This window comes from Carassius auratus, unplaced genomic scaffold (genome assembly GCF_003368295.1).
Source record: "Carassius auratus strain Wakin unplaced genomic scaffold, ASM336829v1 scaf_tig00033119, whole genome shotgun sequence".
Taxonomy (NCBI): domain Eukaryota; kingdom Metazoa; phylum Chordata; class Actinopteri; order Cypriniformes; family Cyprinidae; genus Carassius; species Carassius auratus.
Window position 1 is genome coordinate 112,842 of NW_020526050.1, and position 11,511 is coordinate 124,352.

Sequence of the window (11,511 nt, forward strand, 5' to 3'; positions counted from 1 at the left end):
GTAACTCAAACAAGCAGTATAATCAATACGGTAGCTGTTGTCAACCCTGTAACTGATGTGTCAACCCTGTTACTTGTATAATATTCTAATATAACTTAAAAAATGTAAATAAAAATGTAATCAATTAATTGTAAATGTTTAGTAAGAGAGGCTAATAATCCACTCAAAATTGAATTGAGGTGTTTAATTTTTGTTTCCATACATTTTTCTTAAAACAGAAGATGCTGGGAGAGTGTAATTTGGAAATGAACGTATTCATCCCCTTAAAAAAATAAAACTTTCAATATTCTCAATTCACAAACACTCTTAATGTAACAAGGGGGAGTATATCTTCCACAGTATATCAGATTTGTTCTATACATGTATTTAAAACCTTTTCAAAAAGTATTTAATATGTTGGTAACAGGGTTGACCAAAAACACACATTTAAATTAGTTAAATGAAAAAAATGAAAAAAATAAGATAGCCTGAGATGGCACGGCACATTTTCCTGAGAGGTAAGGATCTACTTAATCCAAAAAGGGGCTTAAAGATTTTCAAAACAGAAATTTGAAAATCAAACATTAAAAGTGGGAAATGGCACGTTTTCGTATAATGACCCACTTACCATTGAGCAATACTTTTGTTACTATATTTATCTTAGTTTATAAAAACACAGCTGTTCATTGTTTGGTAATGTTACTTCAGAGTGCATTAACTATGTTAACAAATACTGTACAACCATTGATTTCAACAGTGAAGGCTATAGCCTAATAGGGCTTGGGCGCCAAGTTGCATTCTGGGACGTGGCGGCCATGTTGCCAGCTTCGCGAATGTAAACATGCAGTCAGTTGAACGAGAAGAGCAGAGTTGGTAGAAAGAAAAAAAGATGTCAAAATCGCAAAAAGGTTGTGGGATTTATAGGGATACGCTAAATAGGGATTCCAGGTATGTGGATAAAATCAGATCTATTAACGGTTTGGATCCATATGAAATTCCCAACAAATAGTGGAGTACCGACAGAGACTTTTTGCCGCACGTTTGCATTACAGATATCTTCGGCTACCTTGTTTGTTTTGTGAGCGCCTACACTTCAGAATAGTTCCGAAGCTACAAGTCAAGTCTCATGTACAGTTCACAAATGGATGGGTTCAGGAGCTGCAAATCATAGAAACGGAACAGCGGCAAAACAGTATACAGTAATCCGGTAAGCTGCGCTCTAACGTTACCTAGCTGCTAGTTTAGTAACCGTTAGTGCTAACAACCATTCACACATGGACTTTTAACAATGTGTTTCAAAAGTGTAGTTAGTAGCTGTCCACCCTCCCATTTTTCCGGGGTTCTCACGTATTTGAGCTGTTTTCCCACTGTCTTCCCGTTTTAGTATTTTCATGTAAAATATCCCGTTAGCCCCTCCATCAGACCTGTCAAGTCTCCGTGTTGTTGTCCTGTTGCTACTCCTTGTCCTTCCAGCGAAACAGATGTTTCCAAAGCATCGTTTTGATTACTTGAAAGCAACCTTAGCGTGATGTTGGGCTTTTTAAGATAGCGTGGTTGTTGTGAGAGCACGATTTCACGCCAATCTGTAACTAAAGTCACGTTAGACCTAGCTTCACAAATCGCTTAACGTTAGTTAATGCATCAGTTTTATAGTACAAATTTTTGCTGTCAGCAGAGGGATAGCAACAAAAAGATGAATGTAGAAATTTCCCTTATTTTCAATGTTTACTTAAGCTATATAAATTAACATTCAGATGTTATGGTCTCCGTCGCGCCTCCAAGCAGGAAAGCGGTGTAAACTTAATCCATTCTCATTTTATTTTCCCCATGGCTATTATGTGTTGCGCTATTACACCCCACAATACAGCAACGGTTGAAAATGGTTAAAATAGATTTTTAATTCATCAAATTAAGACACACGGATGAGAGGGAGTATGTCTAAACACTGCACAGTAGTCCGAGTGGCAGTAAAGGAAGCATTCAACGTGGCGGCCACGCCAAGTAATGACGTCACGACGCCCAAGCCCTATTTTTGAAATTGACAATGTTGTAGAAGTGCAGTTTAGTAATAGTAAAGGATAAATAATGTAATTAAATAGTTTAATAAATAGAACATTATTGTAAAATATATATATATATATATATATATATATATATATATATATATATATATATATATATATATATATATATATATATAAATATAAACCAATTCAGGCATCTCGTGAGTGTAGTGTATGCCCCTTTGGGGCCTGCCTGGGCCCACTGTGGGCAAAAAATCTTGCCCGTGTGGGCAGCCCACTGTGGGCCCCAATAGGACCAATTGTGTGCCCATAACATGACCACAGTTATGTACACTGTGTGGGCTGGGTGTGGGCACAGTGGGGACAGTGTGGGCACAGTGGGGAGAGCGTGGGGACAGTGTGGGCTGGGTGTGGGCACAGTGGGAAGAGTGTGGGGACAGTGTGGGCTGGGTGTGGGCACAGTGGGGAGAGTGTGGGCTGGGTGTGGGCACAGTGGGGAGAGCGTGGGGACAGTGTGGGCTGGGTGTGGGCACAGTGGGAAGAGTGTGGGGACAGTGTGGGCTGGGTGTGGGCACAGTGGGAACTGTGGGCACAGTGGGGAGAGTGTGGGGACAGTGTGGGCTGGGTGTGGGCACAGTGGGAAGAGTGTGGGGACAGTGTGGGCTGGGTGTGGGCACAGTGGGGAATATACTTTAGAGGTTTTAAAAGGCAGCATTTTTATTTTTATATAGGATTTTTGTCCAACAATGTAAAAGTTTTTACTGTTGCTTTTTATCAGTATAATGCACCCTTGCTGAATACAAGTAATATCTTAAAGGAAAAAAAACTTTCTGACCCCAAACTATTGAACACTAGAATATATTTAATACATTTATAAAACAGAATAATGACCAATTATAACTTCATCAGAACATTAAATAGATATGATAGATAATTATAGATAAATCAATCCCCTAAGAGGCACCAGTAGAGCTCTGCCTGATGTCTGATCTTCTGCTCCGTCCACTGTCCACATGTTACAGAGCCACTTTAATAGAAGTCTCCATATTAGATGCTGTAGCATGGCTGCTTTTCATTCCAGCATCTACCTGAGAAAGAAAACAACAATTAAAATGTAAATATGTGTGTGTGTATATATATATATATTTATATATATATAAACCTTAACAAAGTCAAAATATCCTCCTCAGGAAGTCTCCCAGGGCACTTATAGTTTTTTTTTGTGGAACATTTTTTTATGTTAATAATAAATTAATGTATGCTTTACTGATAGCAGAGATACACAGAGAGTGACAGAGTGTGAATGACTAAATGAGACAATAGTGTTCGCTGGAGTTGAGTCACAGATAAAAATAGCTTATTATTGTAATACAGTAAGTAATACAGGTATAAGTAAATGACAGACCTTTCATTTTTTTTAAATGAGCGCTTTAAAATTAACTAATGACTTTAACTTGATGCATGAATATGCAGCTTTAAACAAATTAAAGTGTACTTACATGACAAAAGAAGCAGTGACCTGTTCCTAGTGACTCTTTACATCAATGAATATCAGTGAAATATTGCATATATCAATACAAATTAAAATGTATTTTTATTTTGACACCATTGAGAAGACACGCAGGATGACTGCTAGGTTGATCACTTACAACAATGATGTCCTGGAGGACCAGCATCTCTGCAGAGTTTATCTACAGTCTGTCCGCACCTTTCCGAAGTGTGTGATGACCCTGAAGACCTCCATCAGCTGCTTCAGCAGTACAGGACTGAGACAGGACCTTAACTCTGCGATCAGGACTATGGCAATCAATACTCAAAAGAGAGAAGACAAACATTATGTTAATGGATTAAAACTAAAGTTAAAAAAAAAAAAAAAATATGGTATATGGTTTAATATCTGAAAATGGATAAGGGAGAAAAAAGAAATTATCACTTAAATATTACATAGGTTTGTATGAATGAATGTACATATAAATCTATCAGTTATGAACAGCCATACATTAATGATAACGAGATTTGATAAGCGTGTGTAGCTGAGGTACTGTATTATGCTATATTAATCTTCGTTTATGTTGCTATTTAGGAGTTTATAAGAGACATTATACGGACCTTACTCCATTAGACTAATGTTACGTTATGTACGTTAGGCCTAACGTTACTGCTCGCTGTAAAACAACAAGACAGAAAAGGAAACCCAATTAACACCACAATGGACGTAAATAAATGTTAATTTAATGAATTCATGTGCAATTTGAAAGGATATATTACCAGAGATTATGTTACCTCAGAAAACGAACGGAAGTCTGCCGTTAAAACCGTTGGTCATTTAAAAACGCCACTAGCAACATTGTTAATCAAAATTAAAATGTGTAAATTAACTCCTATTAAATAATTCATTCACAACTATTTTGTCTAATGTTACAAATTGTAATGAAAATTAAGAAATTAACTGAGAAATTTAAAAAGCTTACCTGGTTGAGCGGAGCTGGGCGGTATCAGTTGAAGTCGGAATGACAGCTCATTAACTATGCAGAGTTCCGACAGTTCCTGCTCTCATTGGCTAGAATTAATCACGTGCTGAAGAGCTGACGCAAATTTTATGTATTATATTATTAAATATTACTTTTTCCTTTCAGAAATATTTAATATTTAAACGATCGATCATGAATCGTATCCAAAATAAATAAATACATTTATTTTTATTTTTTTTTACATAATATATGTGTGTGCTGTGTACATTTATTATGTGTTTATGTTTATCAATTTGCACTGGCTACAAATTGCTGCTCACATAAAATTCAAGGTATTGATGCTTGCATACAAAACCAACACTGGCTCTGCACCCCTTTACCTAAATGCATTACTTCAGACTTATGTGCTTCTAGAAGCTTGCGTGACACTTTTACAGACTTTTAAATTAAATGTTCCCTCCTGGTTGAATGACCTCTCCATCTCAATCAGAGCAGCTCAGTCCTTAGCCATCTTCAAGAATCGGCTTGCCCACACGAAACCCGCTTGGGGCCCCCTGTGGGCAAAACTGCTGTTGGTCCCGTATGGGCTAACCCACATGGGGCCCATGTGGGTTTAGTGTGGGTTTGCTCTGCCCACACTGTCCCACAGAAAACCCGCAGTGGGCCCGCGCCCACTGTATTTTTATTTTATAAAGAACATTTCATTATTTGTCTGTGATTTAAAAATTAAGACACAAAGATACTTTTTCTTTTTTGCCTCTTTATTCAACTGCATTTTATTTTTTTACAAAACATTGTCTTCCAGTATAACTTTAGCAGCATATTTTGATCCAGCGGTGAAACGTAGTTTTTAAAAGATAAAGAAAAAAGTTCACCAAGTTTAACCAAACAACTATTATAATAATGTATAAAACAGAGACCAAATAGCCTAGATATTTTAACTATGGCTAAAACTCAAAACTAAAATAATAATATTATTTAAAAAACATGGATATTATATTTACCACGACCGGTGAAACATTCAAATGTCTATTCAAAAACATAAGGCGGTCTACGTGCTCAGATGAGAACCGAGTGCGCAGCCTGTTCACATTTAGAGGAATAAATTAGCTCCGCTGGAACAGATGTTGCAGGAACAGCCAGGTACCACTGGACAAGTAAACCTTCTCTGTCCCTGAAACTAATAGGCAGCAAATATTTCACCACCATTTCAGCGAATAGCTTTGTCGTCTTCTCGGTTCTGCCTGCGTTGCATTTAGGTCTTACGTCAAGTGATTCAATGCTCGTTTGAGTTGCCGCTCTGTTATCGCCAGATATTTTATGTACAAATTTTAGATGATAGCGCATTGTATTTGTTGTAGATTTGTGTGACAGCTTGGCACTGCACAGCTTACCCTGAACTGTTTTTTCATCGTTCTTCTCAAAGGCAAACCAGCCATCGTGACTTTGAGGCCATGATTATATCTTCTTATGTCTTTTGAGGCATCAAGTGGAAGGCTAACCAATCAGAGATCAGGGCGCCGCCCAATGTGCTGCCATAACCAATCAAAAAAAAAATAATAATAATTTCGATCATCGTTTACGTGATCGATCGTCGCTGTCGAGTACTCTATCACTGTTGCACAAAGTTATCTGATATTATCAAGATTAATTTGTTCTGACAGTTAAACTCTTGAGTTCTTGACATATTTTATTACCATTTTCTAAACTAAACTGATAATGTGAGAAATGTTGAAGGTGTCTGAATAATTTTTAGTTTGACTGTATGTTTAATTTTTACAGTGCTATTTTACATTTTATTATTCGGTTTCTGTACCTAGACACTTACAAACTTGAAAAAACGTAAACACTGTGTAAATAGCACAAACAAATGAACAGAACGAATATACAAATTAAACACTTTCAAACAGGGCCCACTGGTACAACCTGCACCGGGGCCCCGCAAACCCCAGCTACGGCCCTGCTTACGGTACAAACTTTGTCAATGAACTATGAGGGCAAAAAAAACAAAACAAAACAGAAACAAAATAATCGTTCATTAATCGTAATACAGGTAAAATGTTAAATTAATAGAGGTTTTGACTTTAGGCCATAATCGTCCAGCCCTAGTTGGACCAGGTCAGTTGTTTAAACCATTCATTAAATTTAATGGGTTCAAAGGAATCATTAGTTCGCGAATCAGACATGTACGGCACGCGTTGTGTAATTATCTCTGCAGTTTAGGATATCGCTCAAGATTTGACACCACACAAAAAACACTTCATCACCGGATATATATATTTTTTTTGTTTGACAACATCTTGTCAATTGATTTTGATTAATTATGCGCGAGGGAGAGAGACCAAGACAGCGCTCGTGTTGTTTGAAGACGGTGAAGGTGAGCGTGCGCTCGCAGCCGGGGCTCTCTCGCTCTCTCTCTGCTCGTTCTTATATTCGCCCTGTTAAACTGACAGGACTTAAAAACACATGCAAATGATAAACCTTCACTCTATGATGGTTAAACTGTGCAATTAATCCACGAATCACATTCGTCAAGGGCCAGGGAGCAGCTGGCCAATATAGTTAATGAATAACGGATCAACTACGACAGCCTACATCGCACATCCTGTGATGTGACTATCGTGAATTCGTACATCGCAATATCGATGCTTAAAAGACACATCGTGCAGCCCTAACAGTCGCAGTTAATTACTTTGTCCTTTTGGTCAAGAAGTGTCTGCTAGATGCAGTGTAAATACAACACGCTAAAACGCATGTGAAGAAACTTACCTTGGCCAGTACAACACTGTTTTCATCACCTGGAGGCTTGTAGATGGACCCAGCCACAGCAGAAAGACTAGTAACTTTCCAAAGACTTGTGGCTTTTAAACTCCTGAATCGTGTAGTAACTTACACCATAAACTAGACAGTTTACAATGTCCGTATGTGTGCAAGTAGGTAAATGGTCCAGGTCTCTGTGCCATTCCGCTGCAGGGAGCTCGTATGGGTCGAGGAGAGGAGGTTCTCACATTTCCACACTGTTTTAACATGACTGGAAGTTACTGCTGTGTTAAAAACTGCTCCAGTACCTCACACGATACATATGGAACACATAGGAACAATGGAAGGTTACACCAAGTGCAAAACACAGGTTTTTGGAGAAGCTCTCAGGCATCCAGAATATCGACCCATACGAGCTCCCTGCAGCGGAATGGCAACATGGTGGAGACTGTGATCTCGAGGGGAGGGGCTCAGTACTATGACAACAACTCCTCACTCTCAATAGTCTATTTCATCCTGATGGGGCCCATCCACATCCACCTTGCAGCATGCATCTAAATGTTGGTCCTTCAGTCTGTTTCTTAAAGCTGTTTCCACCTGTAATGGAATAGAATACATAGATCTCTCACAAATATTTAACTCTAAATAAGCAACATTTTAACAAATTAAAAAATGGGTAATGGGTAATCAGGGATGGGTAAATGTCCCTGACATTGAATTGGTGGGTTTTTGTTAAATGTAAGCTAAAATCATCACAATTGGGACTTCCTGGTATGGCCGCAAGCTAGAAGGTCACGTTCGAGCCTGCTCTCTACAACAATCCTGACTAATCCTTTTAGTTGAGCCAAAAAACTCTCCGAAACTGTGAAACTGGCGCAGAAATGCCTGGCATTGGAAGAGGGAGTAGGGATAAGCCTAAATCAACTACGCAATCCAAATTAACAGGCTTTGGATCGCATGGCATAGAGCAGCCAGCTAGCAAGGAAGCTAACGTTATGAATGATGCTAAAACTGTTTACAAAGAAACTAACGAAGGTGATGTGAACAACAACGCGATGATTCCACCCGGCAATGACCAACAGCTGCTAAATATGGCTAAAGATGAGATATTGGGAGAGATACGCAATTTGAAAACAGAGTTCGCGGGAAGATTTGATGGCATACTGAAAGCTATAGAAGAAACAAGAAAAGATTTGTCTGAATGTACAGAGCGGATGGCCGAGGCTGAGGTGCGCCTGTCTAGCGTGGAAGACGGGCAGGTCGACTTGAAAGCGGTGGTCGAGAGTTTACAGAAAAGAAATAAACATCTTGAGGACAAAGTGGTCGACATGGAAACAAGATCGCGTTTGAACAATCTTAGGGTGGTGGGTCTCCCTGAAAATTGTGAGGGCTCCGACATGTGTGGGTTTTTGGAGAGCTGGTTGCCAGACGTGTTGGAGTTAAACCCAATGCGTCACCCTTTAGTCCTGGAAAGGGCTCACCGCGTCGGGCCAAAGAGAGACACCGATGCCTCGCCGAGAACGGTAATCATGAGATTTCTTAACTACAAGCAGAAAGAAACCGTACTAAGAGCTGCCAAAACAAAGAAGTAGATCTTCTACAAGAATCAACGTGTGAAGCTGTTTGCTGATGTTGCTACGGAGGTGCACAGGCAGCGGAAGCAGTTCGATGTTGTTCGCGACAAGCTGCGTAAACTAAGGGTGCGGCATGGCATTCTTTCCCCATCCACGCTGGTGCTGACATACAAGGAGAAAGTCCACAAGTTCACTTCCCCAGCGGAAGCTAAGATCTTTGTCCAGAAGATCCAAATGGATACAGAAGAAACAGAATGACTTGTGTTAATAGGTATTGCCACTGCCATAACAACCACACATTGTAGGTATTTTTGATGAATAAATGTGTGACTCTACAATTTTCATAGTCATGAAAATAAAGAAAACTCTTTGAATGAGAAGGTGTGTCCAAACTTTTGGTCTGTACTGTACATAACAAAAAAGTATGAAACAACTTAAAATACGTCATATTTATATTCTGTACTGTGTATACATACACACACACATATATATATATATATATATATATATATATATATATATATATATATATATATATATATATATATATATATGTGTATGTGTGTGTGTGTGTGTGTGTGTGTGTAATATGCACTTCTCATGATTGGGTAATCGCGGCAGCTACATTTGTTTTTCTGATTAATTGTTTTGCTCTATGAGAAAGACAAGGTAACAAAATATTCGGGGCTTATGCCCCTTAGCCCAGCCCTAGCGCCGCCCCTGGAATGCGTTTTTTTGACGGCCTGCTAGCGGATCATTAGGGGCCGTTCACATCACGTCTTTCGCGCGCGCAAGTTCGTTATTTCCAATGTAGGCGCGCGGTATGCGCGCTCATAATGGAAGCAACGCGCTCACGACGCGCACCACATCGAGTTAAAAACATCTAAACTTTTCAGAATGCCGCAAGCGCACCGCAGTTCATGTGACAATAACTAACCAATCAGCTTCAACCTTTCCCGTATAAACGTTGAAAGCTCAGCTAAGATGGAGGAACATCTGTTCATAGCTGTATATGGATTTCCATTTTGAAATGAATTTAGTAGCAGAGCTACTGCGAGCGATTTTTGGTGCTGCAAATCCATTTATCCTTTGCTGAAATTTCCGCGTCTTCAATGAGAGAGAGCGTGTAATGGATGCTTAGCAACGACAGACGCCCCAGGAGCACTTCTGCCCGAGCGCTTTGGAAAGAAGGAGAAAGCGGCGCGACTAGCGTTTTCCACGCGTTTTTAGGCGCGAACTATTGAAGACAAAAGCGATGACCCTCGGTACCTCTCAGGCTGACATGTTGATGTGATGTGATATCTGATTTAAGTGGGCGTGGTGTGTGTAAGGTAGAGAGGGCATGACTGATAGTGTCCTGATCCAGTCACGACGCTATTCTCAGCCTGCGCTCCAGCTGAGTAATCAACTTTATTTTAAAAAATAATTTATATATTTTATATTCAAACTGAAAACATGATGTGATTAACACTCAAGTCATTCAAGTCATCGTGTCTCAAGTCAAGTCAAGTCCCGAGTCTTTAACTTCCGAGTCAAGTCTCAAGTCCTAAAAATAGCGACTTGAGTCAACTCGAGTCCAAGTCACAAGTCCCCATGTCTGATTATGGATATAACATTTTATATATGATATCATTGTATTTTGTGTCTGAGAGGAGGTTCTGTTGTATATCATTTCAAATTCTAAAAAGACCAATAAACATATTGATGGAAAAAAAAAAAATCATCACAATTACCAAAGACTTAAACTACTTCAGTCTGTTTATATTGAATTTAATACACATGTTTCACAATTTGAGTTGAATTACTGAAATAAAATAATCTTTTAATGACTTTCTAATTTGAGATTCACCTGTATCTTTTTGTTTTGTTTTGTTTTTTAAGAAAATCTATTAATTTGAGATGCTTTTTGATTATAAAAAATTTAAGAAACCATTAAAATGGAATGCAGAAATGTAATGTACAACAGAATTTGGTAAAAATAAAACTGTAAAACTTAATTACTTAGACATGCTTTTTGATTATTTTAAGTATATAAAAGTTAACTGAATATTATCACTTTTCTTGTCTTTCGTACACTGCTAAATGATTAAATGTAAATTAATTTGGAAAAAAATTTTTTTAAATGGATTCCATAGGGCACCTCTATTTATAATTCAAAGTAGATGAGAAACCGACTGCTCCTGCGTGACCTTTTGTAAACTGTATTTATGACGAACAACTGCACAGACACAGATATTCTAGCAATCTGTTGATAAACACACATCTTCTGTCCTCTGTTTGTGTTTGAGTCCGCTCACGCTGCTCCGCGCTATCTGCTGACGTGCTGACGTGCTGAAAGACGAGGAGGAGTCAGGTCTGGACGCTGTTTTCATATAACATTTAAGCGGTCAGACTCTGAGGCGATCGTGAATTTGTGTAAAGTTTATAAAGCCCCGCTAAAAGCCTAGTGACGCCCATGCTTCGTGTGTACATTTCAGAGAATCAGGACAAATATTTCAATCGATCGCTCAGGCATTTAAGAGGCACAGAAATGAGGCACTAAAATCTGCGCGCTGATTCGGTTTGGTGCATACCGGTTCCATAGGTACCGGTGCCATATTGGTACTGGGTTTCGGTACCTAACCCTACACACAGCAGTGAACACACACCTGGAGCAGCGTGCAGCCATTTATTCTCCGGCGCCCGGGGATCATTTTGGAGTTC